At 42.0% G+C, this 18,185-nt stretch overlaps 1 protein-coding gene and 1 long non-coding RNA gene across 4 annotated transcripts in view; one reads left to right on the forward strand and one right to left on the reverse strand.

Moving 5' to 3' along the window:
• STON1 (stonin 1) overlaps positions 1 to 18,185 on the reverse strand; it is a 69,070-nt gene that overhangs the window by 20,998 nt on the left and 29,887 nt on the right. The gene's annotated exons all lie outside the window — the stretch shown is intronic.
• Positions 4,518 to 14,373, forward strand: LOC145546594 (uncharacterized). Its single transcript, XR_014083064.1, has 3 exons — positions 4,518 to 4,960; positions 5,266 to 5,569; positions 12,334 to 14,373. It is a non-coding gene; the product is annotated as an uncharacterized LOC145546594 (long non-coding RNA).

Below are 18,185 nucleotides of genomic sequence, written 5' to 3' on the forward strand. Positions count from 1 at the left end.
GTTGAAGGAAATTACCTCAACATAATAAAGGCCACATATGAAAAGCCCGTGACTAATATATTCAATGGGAAAAAACTGAAAGTTTTTCCTCTAATGTTAGAAACAAGGCAAGAATGTCCACTCTTACCACTTTTATTCAACACAGTACTAGAACTCCTAACCAGAGCAATCAGGCAAGAAAAAGAAATAAAAGGCATCCAAATCAAAAGGAAAGAGATTCACTGTGTCTGTTTGCAGATGTAATGATCTTACATGTAGAACACTCTAAAGATTACACTCACACACATACACATACAAATAGAATAAATGAATTCAGCAAAGTTGCAAGATACAAAAGCAAAATACAAAATCAGCTTCATTTCCATACACAAACAATTTACAACCCAAAAATAAAACTGATAAAAATAATTTCATTTACAACAGCATAAAAAAAACTTTAGGAATAAACTTAACTAAAGAGGCAAAAGACTTGTACACTGAAATCTACAAAGCATTATTGCAGAAAGAAACTAAAGAAACTCAAATAAATAGAAAGATACCCCATGTTCATAGAGTGGAAAATTTAATATTGTTAAGATGTCCATACCATCCAAGTGACCTACAGATTTAATGCAAAATCCCAATGACCTTTTTTGCAGAAATTAAAAAAAAAAAAAAAGCAATCATAAAGTTTGTATGGAATCTCAAAGGCCTTTGAATAGCCAAAACAATCTTGAGAAAGAAAAACAAAGTTGAAGGCTCCACACCTCCTGACATCAAAACATATACAAAGCTTTGGTAATCAAAACAAGTATGGTACTGGCATAAAAGCCAACAGACCAACAGAACAGAATATAAAGCCCCCACACAAACTGATACATATATGGTCAAATGATCCTCTTTAAGGATGCCAAGATGATACAATGGGAAAAGAATTGTCTCTTCAACAAATTGTGTTGGGAAAACTGGATATCCATAGCAAAGGAATTGATCCTTGTCCAAGCAAAAAGAAAGCTCCTTGTTGGACCCTTATCCTACACCATATACGAAATAAACTAAAAACGAATTAAAGACCTAAACACAAGACCCTGAAACTATAAAACTCCTGGAAGAAAATATAGGGAAAAAGCCTCATGACATTGGTCTCGGTAATGATTTCTTGGGTATGACACCAAAAGGACAGAAAATAAAAGTGAAAACAGACAAGTGAGACCACATCAAACTAAAAAGCTTCTGTACAACAAAACAAATAATCAACAGAGCAAAAAGGTTAATATATGGAATGGGAGAAAATATTTGCAATCTTACATATGATGAGGAGTTTAATATCCAAAACATGTAAGGAACTCCTCCAACTTGATAGCAAAAAACAAACTAGTAATCCAATTTAAAAACGGGCAACATACTTCAATAGACATGTCTTCAAACAAGATATATAAATGGGCAACAGGTATATAAAAGGTACCTAACATCACTAATAACCAGGGAGAGGCAAATCAAAGCCACAATAAGATCACCTTACACTTGTTAGGATGGCCATTACCAAAACAAAGAAAAATAACAGATGACAAAAACCCACACACAAAACACATAAAAAAACAACAAATGTTGGCAAGGATGTGGAGAAGTTAGAACCCCTGTGCATTTTTGGTGGATTGTAAAATGCAAAACAGAAGTTCTCAAAATTAAAAACAAAAAACAAAAAACACAAAACTACCATATGATCCACCAATCTTACTTCTGTGTATTTATTAAAAAAATTGAAAATGGGACCTCATGTATATGCACTCCCACATTCATTGCAGCATATTCACAATAGAGGTGAAAACAACCTAAATGTCCATCATCTGATGAATGGATTTTAAAAGTGTGGTATATACTTACAATGGAATATTATTCAGCCTGAAGAAGAAAGGAAATTCAGACACATGCTATGACATGGATGAGCCTTAAGGATATAATGTTGAGTGAAATAAGCCAATCACAAAAATACAAACACTGTATGATTCCACTTATGTGAGGTATCTCAGTTAGTAACAGGAAGGAGAATGGTGGTTACCAGACACACCAGGGAGAGGAAAAAGGGGTGTTTCTGCTCGATGGGTACCGAATTTTAGTCATTCAAGATGAACACATTCTAGAGATCTGTTGTACAACCATGTGCAATAGTTAACAATACTGTACTGTCACTTATGTTTTTGATAAAAGATTTTAAGTGTTAATTTGTTAAGTTTTTAACTACTATTTTAAAAACTGCAACACCTTTGAATTCAAAAAGTCTTTATCTGAATGACTACTATGTAGTTAGACCTTGTCAGTGCTGTAGAAAATACAGGAGAATATAAAAACCCAATTTATAATGAACTATAACCCACTGACAGCTCCAAAGGTTTATAGTTTACAGCACTTTCAAATTCACAGTCTCATTTATCAAAATAACTTTGGGAGGTATATATCATTATGCCCATTTCATAGTTGAGATTACTTGGATTTAGAGTCATTGCCTGAAGTCACCCAACTGGTAAGAGACAGAACTAGGATTTTTTCTTTTTAATAATACTTATTGACATATAATTCACATACATAAAATGACAATTCACTGATGTTTCATTTTGTGATATCCAGAGTTGTGCAACCATCTAATTTCAGAGCATTCTTATCAATTTAAAAATAAACTTTGTACCTATGAGCAATCACTCCCCTTTCTCCTCCTCCCCCAGGCCCTGGCAATCTACTTTCTTTTCCTATGAATTTGCCTAGTCTGGACATTTCATCTAAATAGAACCTACAGCATGTGGCCTTTTGTGTCTGGCTTCTTTCACTCAGCATAATGTTTTCATTCAAAGTTCATCCATGTCATGGCATATATCAGAACTTCATTCCTTTTTGTAGCTGAGTAAAGGTTTATCATAAGAATATCCCACATTTTGTTTATCCACTTATTGGTTGAGGGACATTTGGTTTGCTTCTGTTTTTTGGCTATTATAAATAATCCTGCTATGAACATTTGTGTAGAAGCTTTAGTGTGATCATTTCTCTCGAGTATACACCTAAACTTGGAAAGAATCAGAATTTGAACATGGGTCACCTCATCCTGACCTAGTACAGCAAAAATAATTGAACGTATTCTAATGGTATCAGAGGAGAGACGCATATAGGCCCCAGCATGGAACTAGGGGCTGGGTACCCAAATGCTGGTCACTGCTCTGCCACTCACAAACTGTGTTAAGCCACTCCAGACATTCAGTGATTAGAAAAGAATAATCTATGAGGTCATTTCTAACTCTACAATAATTCTATGGTGGTTGACATCCAACTGAATTTTTTTTAAAGCAGAAGTTGTGTTACCACTGGGATTTTTGACCAAACTTTCAAACTGACAGAAAATAAAACTCCACAAGATCTACTGATATGAAAAATCAAAATCTGTTGGAATAAAGCCCATGAGAAAGGCACGTTTTTCTCCTTTCAGTCTGCTTCCTCATCTCTTCTTGTGGATAATGAAGGCTCAACCAATGCAATTATTCAAGCTTGGAAAAGAGCCAACACAAAGGGAGGAAGGGCCTGGGGCTCCACTGGGGACAGGCCCGCTCAGGGTTGTCATTTGCTAAATCTACCCATTCTTGAGGGCACAGAAACATCCAGTGGAGCAGCAGCCCAGGCCAGCTGGCTCTCTCTGGAGAGTGTTTCACTGTCACTGGCCTTGGGCTCAAGTTGCCATAAAGCACTTTCCCTCCGAAGCACCAACAGCGGTGTTTTCCAAGGGATGCAGCCAGGAGGCTCAGTCAGAGGAAATCGGCAACAATATTTCTTGATCCATCCCATCCCATGTTCTTCAGAAGGAATCCAGCCAAAATAATTCTTCATATAGGGTGAGAGATTGGGTAAATATTTGCTTTAGTTGGTTTTATTAGAAATAAATAAAAAGAGAACACCAAGAGAAAAAAATAGCTCAGCTTCAGACTGAACCCTATTTCTAACCTATACCAAACATTTCACTTCATCCGTTTTCCATTGGGAGCTTCACAAATTGAAAGTGATACTGATTTCATCAGAGTTTTTGCTTATTATGGGGGGGGTGGGGGGTGGGGAGTGACTTCCATAAGCTAAATAAAGAAATCAGTCTCATTACTTTTTAAGTGACCCTTGAACTTCTTAAAAGCACACCTTGCAAAAAAATCTACCTTGAAGGCAAAATCTATGCAAAGTGCTCTCTTTGCCCTACGTAGGACTCTTTCACAAGGAGGAACACAGCAAATATAATGTAAGTTTAATTCAACCAAACAGAATTGTGCCCAACAGGAACCCAAGCTTTCGTCCTTGTTGAAAAGACAGCACTCAGATGGACTCTGAGGTAAGACTCTGGCTCCCTGAGGTCCAGGACAGGTTTGCTTCCCACCTGCTCCTCCTTCTCCTCTCCGTATCCCTCCACACCCTTCCTTATCAGTCCTTTCTAGCCAATTGCTTTTGCCCCTTTCCTCTCTCTATGACCTCATCTTTCTATTTTAGTCTCAAAGTTCTAGTTCTCCACCCCAGGCAGTTTTCCTAAAGTCAACAACTAGACTGAATTCCATCCAGCACTTACTTTCTCTCCTGACCCATCCAACTCCCAGCAGGGAAAGGGGGCAACATCTTGTCCAGAGCGCTGTCCAAGGCCCAGGGAGGGATGAGAAAGCTCAGAGTCGAGAGATCTAGAATGCATCTTCTTTTAATCATCTGCAACTTCTCCCCATCTACTTCAAGGCATTGGAATCCAAAAGTATTCAAGCAATAACACCTATTTAACCTCAGTATTTTTTTCCTGTCTTGCAAATGGAATAGGATCTAAATCTATGCCTCCCAGAGGGTCCAAGTTCTACCACTCCAGAGCCCTTTTAAGGGCAACATCTCAGCATCTCAGTGAAAGAGAGGGAAGCCTGGTGTGCTACAGTCCATGGTGTCGCAAAGAGTCAGACATGACTGAGCAACTGAACAACAAAAAGTAATTGCTTTACAAAGTTGTATTAGTTCTGCTGTACAACAAAGTGTACAGCTACACATAAATATGTGAATCAGCTATACATATATTCCCTCCCTCTTGAATCTCCCTCCTATCCAGCCCTATCCTGCCCCTCTACCCTCTAGGTCATCATAGAGCACCAAGCTGAGCTCCCTGTGCTTCCCATTAGCTATCTATTTTACACATGGTAGTGTATATATGTCAATCCTACTCTCCCAATTTGTCCCACTCTCCCCTTCCCACCATGTCCACATATCTACTCTGAGTCTCTATTCCTGTCCTTCTAGTAGAAAAATGGTACGACATCTCATTTAAACTTTACAACAATCCCAAGATGACCAAAGCATTGGACAGCCTTCTCCAAAGTCAAGATCTGGTTAGTGGAGAGCTGGGAATCCAGGACTCTGTGCACCAAGTTCCAGCCGCCTTCCTCTGAAGCAGATTCCCCTGGCTTGACTCCTTGGCTTTCTCTTCAGCTTCAATTCGATCCCACCCTACACGCCCTAATCCTTTCAGAGATCTGTTTTTCAGTCAATCTGGATTATCCTGAAACTCCTATAAGACAATTCCAACCAAACTTCGGCAAACAGGGTAAGACACCAAGACTCCAAACAAGGCACAGATAGAAAAGGAAAATGTATCATGGTGAAAATTTCTATAAGTCAGTCTCTGAGGTTTAAAGGTTTCCAAAGGAGTATGTTTGCTTCCTCTTAAGACTGTCAGGGAACTATTAAGACTATTCTTTTCAGCTGCTTATTTTCAAAGCAGCATCCGAGTCCAGTGAACTTAAGAACAAATTAAAAGCCAATGTCATGCTTACTCACACTGGGAACAGCAAGGTTGTAGGTGGGACAGTGGTTTTCAACCTCTTACCTCAACACGTGGGACAGCTGGCATTCAGAAACCTAGCACATTCCCTTGGCTGTACCAAGCATTTAACAGCCTCTCAAAATGTATGGTGAAGCCCTAAAATTATTAATTATCAGCATCATTCTAAGTGTTAGGTCAGCAAAGGAGGGCCTCAGGTCGCAACAAACATGAAAAAGGCTGTATTCACATACAATTCTTGTACCCAACCCCCTTCTTCCACTGAAGAAATTATACCAGGAGAAAGACAAATGTTATATGCTATCACATATCTTAAAAAGTAATACAAATGAACTTATTTACAAAACAGAAACAGACTCACAGACACAGAAAACAAACTTAGAGTTACGAAAGGGTGAAGGAGGGATAAATTGGGAGTATGGGATTAACAGATGCACACCACCATATTAAAACAGATAAACAATAAGAATTTACTGTATAGCACAGGGACCTATATTCAGTATCTTGTAAAAAACTATAATAGAAAAGAATCGAAAATATATAGAGATATATACATATATATGTGAAACTGCATTACTTTGCTACATTCCTGAAGCTAACACAATATTGTAAATCAACAATATTTCAATTAAAAAAATAAAAATAAAGAAATCATACTGGAATTCTTATAAAAGTATTATGGAGACTGTAATAAATGTATCCTAAATTATTTTAAAAAGTAAACTTTCACCAATAGAAACACCTTAGATATTAATAATAATAATGAAAATGATTTACAATAAGCCTTATGAATAAGAAGCACTGGTGTGGAAAAATAGTCTCACCAAAAAGAATTTAGGGATACAAATTTTCAAGTTAGTGTAGGAAAAATTCAGAGAGTTAGAAGGAGGAGTTGTATCTCATTCATTAGGGCATTTTCCACATTGCCTGAAAATGTTTGACATAAATATGCAGCTCAGTAAATTTTGGATTGAATAATTTTAAATGGTCTTTTCAGTTTTCCATAAAGTAAATCTCTACACTGCCCTCCCGCATTCAAAGAAACACTGAATTTAGAGTTAGGCAGAAATGGGAGGTATTTTGTTCAATTAACTGCACCAAACACACTTGTCAAGTATTTACCAGGTGCTCATGGTCTCCTAAGGACTGTATGTAAATAATCTCATTTAATCCTTGTAACACCATGAAGGTTGATATAATAATATAATACAAATGTATATGGGCTTCCCTGGTGGCTCAGCAGTGAAGAATCTGCTTGTGATGCAGGAGATGCAGGTTCAATCCCTGAGTCAGGAAGATCTTCTGGAGAAGGGAATGGCTACCCACTCCAGTATTCTTGCCTAGAGAATTCCATGGAGAGAGGAGCCTGGCGGGCTAGAGTCCAAGGGGTCACAAAGAGTCACACATGATTTAGCGACTAAATCACCACAAAATTATATATGTATATATATAATATTACCATTTTTTTAGAAAAGGAAAATAAGGCTCAGAGAGGTTAGGCTACTTGCCTAAGGTCACCCAGCCAGAAAAAGGCAGACCTGAACTGTGACCTGAGCTGTCTGATTCCGAAGTCCATGCTTGATAGCATCCACCAGCCCAGAGATCCAAGGACTTGCCAGTGTCACCATGTCATCCTTCACTAAGGAGAAAGTTCCAGGTCAGGAGCCACCACTTCCGGGAGCCTGGAACTCTCTGACCTGAAGGATGCTGTTCTCATCTGCAAAGAGTCAATTTCTCCACAAAGTCCATCCCAAGTGACTGCCCCGGGGCATCAGGCTGTGGGAAAGACAAACTCTGAGACAGCTGTTCTCAACAACAACAGCTGAGGAGCAATTTGGGTCAAATCTGAGAGCGGCTTTCACAACTCACTCTGCTCTACTTCCGGTCCCTTTTTGACTGCCTCCACTGGACATCCCACTCTTGGTGATGAAAACTGTTCAGACTTGCTGCCCGACACATACACTGCGGTCCACCCTCTCCTCTGGTGACCATCTTGGTCCCTGCATTCATCTGTCCTCGCATGCCAGCCCCACCCTCTCTGGTCTCAAGGGTCTACTTCTGCTGTTCTTGCCTGTTTTCCTTTGCTTTTCTTCAGAAACTACTGAAGTAAGAGTAAATACAAAGTTCTACCTTTCACCACAGATGGTCAAACAAAATCAGATTAGCGGCACTTGGTTACTGAATCAGCATTGCAGGGGGTATGCAGCTGTACCCTCTGTCCCATGTCAGTGGGTCATGTGTGAAGACCACCACCCTTTAGGACTATCTCTAGGGTCTGGCTTCTCTGTCTCTGCCAGGTGCTGGGGGAGGACTGATGTGAAGGCGTATCCAGCAGAGCTCAGGGAAGCACCGAGCAGTAGCCTGCTGCTCTCAGCCCTCCCCAAGCTGTCCTTGTCTGGCTGACTCCTACTCAAGCCCCATGAACACATCAGGACCCTAAGCAATGCTCTCGCCTCTGCAGGGGGTTGAATCTAGTCCTTTATGCCAGAGACTTCTTTGCTCTACAGCAATGCTGCATAATCAAGAAAAAGAATGTCTTAATGTCAATTTCTGTGTGGTTTCACTGGCTGCCTCCCAAATAAGGAATTCTTCCATTCTCCGCAACGCCTGACTCCTCAACTGCAATAATGGAACCAGGCTGGAGCTGTGTTTGAAATAAAACAGTCTCCCTCTTGTTTTGTGTGGCTGGAGGTCTGCAATCTAGTTACCCTCTCTGCATTGGGGATTTACATCCCAGAAACAAAGCCAAAATCAAGAACAGCCCAGGGTGCAAAATGCATCTGTGAAGAATCTCTTTAAAAGTGTTTAAGAGAATTAAAAGTGTTTAACAGAATTAAATTCTGTTCTTAAGAGAATTTTCTATGAAAGTGTTTACACAATCAGCTTAAGTGACAGGAAAGGTGTCCACTGCATGTATTGAATATATTACTAGTACATATTTTCTGCAGTCCATAATATTTAATCACAAACACATGCGGCATTTAGTTCAGCTATGTGACAGGAAATACCATTTGTAAAATACTAAACCACAGCAATATGTATCTATGTCTTTCAATATTATTCATGCTGGTTCCCTTTCTACATGTGGATGGTGGTTGTAAGATTAAAACCTAAAACCTAAAACCCTGTATGCAGGTTCTGGAAGCAACAGTTAGAACTGGACATGGAACAACAGACTGGTTCCAAATAGGAAAAGGAGTATGTCAAGGCTGTATATTGTCACCCTGCTTATTTAACTTATATGCAGAGTACATCATGAGAAACGCTGGGCTGGAAGAAACACAAGCTGGAATCAAGATTGCCGGGAGAAATATCAATAACCTCAGATATGCAGATGACACCACCCTTATGGCAGAAAGTGAAGAAGAACTAAAGAGCCTCTTGATGAAAGTGAAAGAGGAGAGTGAAAAAGTTGGCTTAAAGCTCAACGTTCAGAAAACTAAGATCATGGCATCTGGTCCCATCACTTCATGGGAAATAGATGGGGAAACAGTGGAAACAGTGTCAGACTTTATTTTTTTGGGCTCCAAAATCACTGCTGATGGTGATTGCAGCCATGAAATTAAAAGACGCTTACTCCTTGGAAGGAAGGTTATGACCAACCTAGATAGCATATTTAAAAGCAGAGACATTACTTTGCCAACAAAGGTCTGTCTAGTCAAGGCTATGGTTTTTCCAGTGGTCATGTATGGATGTGAGAGTTGGATGGTGAAGAAAGCTGAGCGCCGCAGAATTGATGCTTTTGAACTGTGGTGTTGGAGAAGACTCTTGAGAGTCCCTTGGACTGCAAGGAGATCCAACCAGTCCATCCTAAAGGAGATCAGTCCTGGGTGTTCATTGGAAGGACTGATGTTGAAACTGAAACTCCAATACTTTGGCCACCTCATGCAAAGAGTTGACTCATTGGAAAAGACCCTAATACTGGGTAGGATTGGGGGCAGGAGGAGAAGGGGACGACAGAGGATGAGATGGTTGGATGGCATCACTGACTCGATGGACATGGGTTTGGGTGGACTCCGGGAGTTGGTGATGGACAGAGAGGCCTGGCGTGCTGCGATTCATGGGGTCGCAAAGAGTTGGACACGACTGAGCGACTAAACTGAACTGAAAACCACAACCCAAGACTCAGTCACTCTGTACAAGTGGTTCTCAACCAGAGGGATTTAGTTTTCCAAGGCATGTGTGGCATTGTCTGAAGACATCTTTGGTCTTTACAACTAGTCACTGGGCACGGGCTGCTGTCATTTAATGAGGAGACGCTGCTCAACAGATCCTCTAATGCACAGGACAGCCCCAAAGCAAAGAATTATCCAGCCCAACTTACCAATAGCACCAAGGATGAGAAACTGTGCCCTACACTGAGGTCAGTGAGCTGAGTGTGGTGAGCAGGGTATCTACTCTCCCACATATGTCTACCTTATGGACAGTGAATCAGGGGCTTCAGTTCGCAGATCTGACTGAGACGGCACAACTAGAAAACAGTGCTGTCAGAACTGAACCCTGTGTTGGGCTCCAAATCTCCTGCTTTTTTACTACATCACACTGTCTACCAGAGCAGGAGTCAGGATAAGAGAGAGGGATTTACAACAGCCAAGACACTGAAGCAACCTAAGTATCCACTAACAGATAAACAGATAAAGATGTGGTACATACACACAATGCAATACCACTCAGCCTAAAAAAATAAATGATATCATGCCATTCGCAGCAACATGGATGGACCCAGACACTATCATACCAAGTGAAGTCAAACAAAGACAATTATCATATGACATCACTTATATGTATAATCTAAAAAATGACACAAATGAATTTATTTACAAAACAGAAATAGACTTACAGACATAGAAAACAAACTTACAGTTATCAAAGGGAGAATGGGGGAGAAAGGGATAAATTAGGAGTTTGAGAGCAGTAGATACAAACTACTATATATAAAATAAACAACAAGGTTCTACTGTATAGCACAGGGAAGTATATTCAATATCTTTTAATAAACTATAATGACAAAGGAAAATAAATAACAGCGATATACACTCATTTCAAAAAATTAAACAATACAAAAATGCATAAAGAAAAGTTAATCCTTTTCCATTTATTTTCACTCCACTATTGTAATTCGGTGAAAAGCACAATACGTATTTTTCCACACTGTTGCCATGTTCATACAAATATAAACACACATATATATATATATACATATACATATGGAAGTTTCATTTTAGAACCATACTATATATGCTTGCTTTTTAAAATATCTGCTTAGTAGCATATTGTGGGAAATTCCCTAGCAGTTGGTTAGGACTCTGTGCTTTTACTGTCCAAGGCCCAGGTTCAATCCCTAGTTTGGGAACCAAGATCCCACAAGATGTGCAGTACAGTCAAAAAAACCCCCAAAAACAGATATTCCTCTAGTTCAATAAATATAGATCTAACTAAAAAAAAAAAAACACAGGAGAGAGGGCAATAAAGGGATATTTTAAAAGAAGACTTGACAGGACTTGGACACCTAATGTGACCTAGAAGACAGAGGAATGGGGAAGTCTGACACTGAGAAGTAGAGACACAGGAGAGGCCAGAAGAGGAGCCGAGTTGCACACATTGGTCAGGCCTAGGCAGATCCAAAAGGAAACACCTAGCAAGGAGCTAGAAACCCAGACAGTACCTGGAGAGAAAACGGGGGACCAGACATGTAGAACTGGGGGTCTTTCTTGGATAGACGAGAGCTAAACGCAGGAGAGAAAGGGAGAGGCCATGGTGTGCCCGAGGCTGAGGACTGGGTCACCTTATAGGAAGAAGAAAATAAAAGGAAAAAGGAAGATGCATCCAAAAGGCAAAAAAGCAGGAGATGCAAGGACCCCAAAGGCAGAAAGTGTGTCCTCATGGGTCCCTTGAAGAGCTGCAGGAGGCAGGACAATAGAGACACACAATCTCTGCGTTTGGTGACTAGGTCAAGGGTGACGGGGTGGGGTTGAGGCTAGGCTGCCAGTTCGGAAGCAAAGGGAGCATGAATGATGGGGTCCCATGGGCAGAGGCTGGGCTCTATCTTGGCCACCTTCCCCATCTCAGTTCCTGGGTTTCTGCAGCTCTGGGGCTTTGTTGTTTCCCTGGTGGACTAATTCCTGGCAGCCTGCCTCTTCATATCCTACCCACCTCCTGGGCTCAGGAGCACAAAAAGGCCCAGGGCCTCCCACTCTTGGAAAAATCCAGCCCACCCCTGGCCATGGGGAGGCGGCAGACAAGTGAGCCTTCCAGCCTCTGAGGGCCTGCAAACAAGGCCTGCTTTCAGGGCTGCCTTCTGGTATTTATATGGCTGTGGGTCCCCTAGTGGGAAAAGCCAGGCTTATGAGCAAGGGTATTATCTTCACAGGGGCCACCAGGGCAGGGCTGGGTGGTTATTAGATGGCCCCTCCTGGGTTTGGATTCTGAGTTCTGAAAAAGATGTGGGCTAAAGTTAGCTGCAGGGGGATTGGCTCAGATCACACATCTTAAACATGCAAATCTCCTCCTTCTCCTCTTCCCTGCAGGCTCAGTGGACCTCCTGAAGATAAGCAGAAAGTCCTGGAAGTTTAAAGATCTACAAAGAGGATCTCTCTCTGAAATTCAGTATTTAGTGGTGGAAAAACCAAAGTCAACCACTTTGCTATGAAACTTGGTTAAGTAATTTATCTTAATTACCATGTAATTGCTTTTTTAGTGTTTTGAAAAGAGGCAGGAGCTAAATTGCCCAGAAAGGCTATTTAATGCTTTCAAATGTGATTCCTCCCCACACACTCATCTCACTGCATTCAGACTGGAATCATCTTTATGAGAAGTGAAGAACCATCATCTGCCAAAAGTGATGCAGGATCTTAATCCTTGGATGCTGGGCTTTGGGGAGCATCTGCCAAATGTTCTGGTACAAATTCTCGTCCCACACATCCCCTGCTCATTCATTCAGCTAAGAGGTTAATGGGCCTTCTGAGTGCTGGATCCTGGGAGAAGCACCCTGCATACCACAGGTTAAGACCTGAGTCCCTGGTCATCTGGTTGGGAAAGAAAGGTTTAGTAGTTAAGAGAGATTGTAAATCCCAGTCCTGCCACTGATTTCTGTGTGACCTCAAGCCTCAGTGACATTGATCATCAGCTCCCCTAGGTCTAAAACAGGGATAATAACAGTTAAATTTTAGGTTTGTTAGGGGCTAAACTGTATCCACTCCAAATTCATTCCTAACCCCCAGGACCTCCAAATATGACTGTATTTGGAGACTGGGCCTTTACAAAGGTGATTAAGTTAGTTAGGGTTAAACCCTGGGGCAATCTGAATGGTGCCCTTTAAAGAAAAGATTAGGACTTGGACTACCCAGGTGATCCAATGGTTGGGAAACTGCCTGCCAATGCAGGGGACACGGTTCGATCACTGGTCCAGGAAGATTCCGCATGCCTTGGGGCAATTAAGCCTGTGAGCCACAACTACTGAGCCCACATGACCTAGTGCCCCTGCTCTGAAATGAAAGAAGCCACTGCAACAAGAAGCCCATGTACCACAACTGCAGAATAACCCCTGATCATTGCAACTAGAGAATGCCCATGCATAGCAAAGAAGATCCAGCACAGCTAAAAGTAAACAAACAAAATTTTTTAAAGATTTTTTTCAAAGGAAAGATTAGGATACATGACACCAGAGATTCACACAAAGAAAAAGTCATGTGAGGACACAGAGAGACAGTAACCATCCACAAGCCAAGGAGAGAAGCCTCAGACAAAACGCAACCTGCAGACACCTTGAGCTTTGACTTCCATCCTCTGGAACTATGGGAAATACCTTTCTGTTGTTGGTGCCACCCGGTGGGATAGTATTCTGTTATGGCATATGGAACAAACTAAGACAGGGCTCTTGCACATACTAAATAAAGTAACATCTCTAAAACAGTAGGTTCATGGGGGAAAAACGTAAGTAGAGGCTGTTATTACTATGGACTCTGCTCCTAACGTAACCTACGGTGACTCCTCACAACGGACCGATCACCCCACCATGTTCTCTGTCTCTTGTCTGTATAAAGGCTATACTCTCCCAGGCCTCCCCAGAGTCACAAAAGACTGGTTCAAGAACTAATGATTGAGAAAATGTGAATATGTACTAATGAATGTAGCAGTTGGGCCAGGAGAACTGGTAACATTTTAAACAGTAAATCAGTCATATGGCAGTTACAGAATCTCTAGTTCCTCCCTGAAGTACCTAGATAACTGTACCTGATGCACATTTCCTGAGTTGTTTTCCAGATGCTAAAACCCCTACCAAATGGAAGAAGTTAACTACTTGACGACCATGAGTACATGGTCCCCAGAGAGCCCCTACTAGAGCCTGAGGATTGATAATGTGAACCCCTGTGACCTGTCCTACTACTTCACCCCATCCACCAAAGAGAGAATTGTACAAGAGCTGATCACACATCTTATGACTTCCTCCCCTCACCTTGCATTTAAAAATGCTTCCCTGAAACCCATCAGGGAGTTCAGGCCTTTAGAGCATGAGCCATCCTGTTCTCGTTGTATGGCCCTTTCAATAAACCTTTCTTCACTCCAAATGCTAATGTTTCGGTTTTATTTGGCTTTACTGTGCATTGGGCACATAAACTTGGGTTCAACAACACTAAGGTGCTTATAACCTGGGAGGAAAGACCAGAAAAAGCCACTTCAAGTAACAGGTAGCATCTGTTCATCCTCCTGCACTAACGTGGACCAGAAGGTTCAGAGAAGAGAAGTCTTAGCTCAGGGGCAAGAGGCTTCCCTCGGAGGGGGCATCTGCTTAGGCAGAGATGTGGGGTGGCAGATCAGACAGCAGTGATCATACCCTTCTGCCCATGTGTCTGTGTATCTGGGTCCCATGCCAGTTGACACTAGCATAAGGGATTTCTCCTGCCCGACTGCATTCTCTCCACTACGCTGACACAAAATCCAGTTACACACACCGTGATCATCACTATGGCAGGTCTCCTCTTTGGCCACCCAAACTGGGCCACAAGCCATGGAGATGACCTCAGAGGTGATCAGGGCTGGTGTGTGTTCTCCAAATCAAATGTATTTTGGTTTATCCATGGCTAGTCTGAGGCCATTACTGACCACTAAGCTCACCTGGTAATGCCCACATCAGTGGGAATACAGAGGCAGGAAGAACTGACTGACAGAGGGCAAATACGTTTGTTTCAACTCTCGCGACTGCCAGGAATTCCTTAAATGTACATGTTATAAATATACAAAACTTAAGCAATTCTAAGAATAGGGGAAGATTTTTAAAAATCATTTAGTAAGGTCCTGTTTACAAATCAAGCACAGACGATCACCAATTACCTTGGCTCTTAGTCTCAAATGCAGATATCACACACAAAAATAGTATTTGTGTCTCTAAGCCCACAGGGAGTACATGCAAAATATTCATGAATCTCAGCACATTATGAAGGCCATTAAAGGCTTAATGAAGAATTTTGCACTTTAAGCAAAGTATGATCAGAAATGTGTAAGTGGCTATGAACGAATGGATTTACCAACTGACACTTTGAGCAATGGGAGGTGGCTTATATTTAAACTTAAGGATCTCTCACCTAAGGCAGTTGAGCTTCTAGCAGAGTGACTGCCTTCATCCTGACTTTGAGTCTTCATTTAAATAAATAACTTATTTAACTTATATGCAGAGTGCATCATGCGAAATGCTGGACTGGATGAAGTGTAAGCTGGAATCAAGATTGCCAGGAGAAATATCAATAACCTCAGATATGCAGATGACATCGTCCTTATGGCAGAAAGTGGAGAGGAATTCAAGAGCCTCTTGATGAAAGTGAAACAGGAGAGTGAAAAAGTTGGCTTAAAACTCAACATTCAGAAAACTAAGATCATGGCATCTGGTCCCATCACTTCATGGCAAATAGATGGGAAAACAATGAAAACAGTGACAGACTTTATTTTGGGGGGCTCCAAAATAAAGTGCTGCACATGGTGACTGCAGCCATGAAATTAAAAGATGCTTGCTCTTTGGAAGAAAAGTTATGACCAACCTAGACAGCATATTAAAAAGCGGAGACATTACTTTGCCAGCAAAGGTCCATCTAGTCAAAGCTATGGTTTTTCCAGTAGTTATGTGTGGATGTGAGAGTTGGACTATAATGAAAGCTGAGTGCTGAAGAATTGATGCTTCTGAACTGTGGTGTTGGAAAAGACTCTTGAGAGTCCCTTGGACTGCAAGGAGATCCAACCAGTCCATCCTAAAGGAAATCAGTCTTGAATATTCATTGGAAGAACTGATGCTGAAGCTGAAACTCCAATACTTTGGTCACCTGATGTGAAGAACTGACTCATCAGAAAAGACTCTGGTGCTGGGAAAGATTAAAGGTGGGAGGAGAAGGAGATGGCAGAGGATGAGATCGTTGGATGGCATCACCAACTCAATGGACATGAGTTTGAGTAAACTCTGGGAGTTGGTGACGGATAGGGAGGCCTGGCATGCTGTAGTCAATGGGGCCACAAAGAGTCGGACATGACTAAGTGACTGAACTGAACTGAACTTCCAGCCTCCTCACAAAGTGCCTTGGCTGTCCCTGCAGAGACCTGCCCGGTGAAGTCCACATGCTCCAGTCAGAACCAGCCAGCAAGGGGCTCACCCAGCCTCTATGATGCTGGGTCTCCAATGGATATCACCTCTGTTCTCCTGCTATACCCATCTCTCCACCAGACCTTTGTACTACTGCTCACAGTCCCCACAGCTGCTTGCCCAGCCTGGGAGCTAGGAGGCCAGTGTTTGGGAGGCTCTGTTCAAGCTGTGCTCCTCTCTCCTCTGTAAGTTAAAACAAGTCACTGCTAGCAAGTGGTTTTCAAGGACCCTTTAAACTCTTAACAATCTACAAAGATGAATTCTCCTAAAAAGAGATCTGTAGAGAAGTATGTGCCTCTCTACCAAGTATGTGCCTTCCTACCAAAATGTCTTAGGACTCCTGCAGCCACACTGCAGGCTGGAAGTTTTCCAAAACTGGCCACAACAATGTCTCCCATCTAATGTCCTTCTGAAAGGTCACTCTGTCCCTCCCCCATTGGAAGGAGGGTCCTTTCCCCTCTCCCTGAATCTGGGTGGGCCTTTCACTCCTCTAACCAATTCCATGTGGCAGAAGTGACACTGTGACAATTCTGGGCCTGAGCTGACCCAGAGGCGGCCATTTCCTGCTTGTTGGAGCCCTGAGGCACCACCTAAGAATTCCAGGCTATGGAGGAGCCACACTGAGACACCATCTTAGACATCAGCCACTCGAGTTTTCAGTGATTCTAGTCCCAGTCACCATCTGGCCACAACAACATGACAGACCTTAACCAAAAACCACCCAGCTGAGCCCAGTCAACCCACAAACCAGAAGGGAGAACACTAAACTGTGGTTTTAAGCCTTTACTTTTTTTATGTGGTAAGATACATATAGACATAAAATTAGCCCTTTTAACCATTTTTAAGTGGACAGTTTGATGGCATTAACTATATCCACATTGCTGAACAACCACCATCCATCTACAGAATGTTTTTATCCTCACAAACTGAAACTCTGTACCCATTAAACACTAACTCCCCACCCCCCAACCCCAGCCCCTGGCAACCACCATTTTACTTTCTGCTTCTATGATTCTGATAACTCTACGTACCTCATATAGTGGAATCATACAATATTTGTCCTTGTGTCATGAAAGGGTTATTTCACTCAGCCTTATGCCTTCAAGGTTAACTCATGTTGAAGCATGTGCCAGAACTTCCTTTCAAAGGCTGAAAAACATTCCATTGTATATGTATACTGCATTCTGTTTATCCATTCATCCATCGATGAAAACCTCTATGCTTTAGAGTGGTTTTCTGCAACTACAGATAATTGGAGCAAGGACAATGCAGCCCTAGGACAGCAGAGCAAACCTCCCAAGGAAGATGCTGAGGCCTGAAGAATGTGGCAGAAACACAGAGCACCAGGACACTAACCCCCTAGAGTAGGTGATTGGCCAGGAATCCAGACTGGCATTTCCAACAGCACTTGTCACAGCAGGCTGGGCATCTCATGGGTCTCGATTTTAGGTGGGAGGAATCACAGGGTAGGGACTTGGCAGGATCTTATCTGGGGCTGGGTTCCTTGCCCTGACACAGGCTGATAGGCCAAATAAATGTTTGGTGAATGAGTGAAGAATGTACCTGACGCTGAAGCCAGGTTCTGACTCATCCCAAAGTTTCTTATAGATTCCTGCAGGGCAAGAACTGTGCCAAGGAAAGCACAGTAGAACAGCTGCTTCTAGGTGGAAAGGAAAGAGGGTGAGGAGATGGGCAGGTGGGAAGATAGGACAGAAGGACCTTCTGAGAGGGGAAAATTCATAGCCAGGCCCCAGG

Source organism: Giraffa tippelskirchi, chromosome 4 (genome assembly GCF_054371585.1).
Source record: "Giraffa tippelskirchi isolate mGirTip1 chromosome 4, T2T-mGirTip1v1.2.pri, whole genome shotgun sequence".
Taxonomy (NCBI): domain Eukaryota; kingdom Metazoa; phylum Chordata; class Mammalia; order Artiodactyla; family Giraffidae; genus Giraffa; species Giraffa tippelskirchi.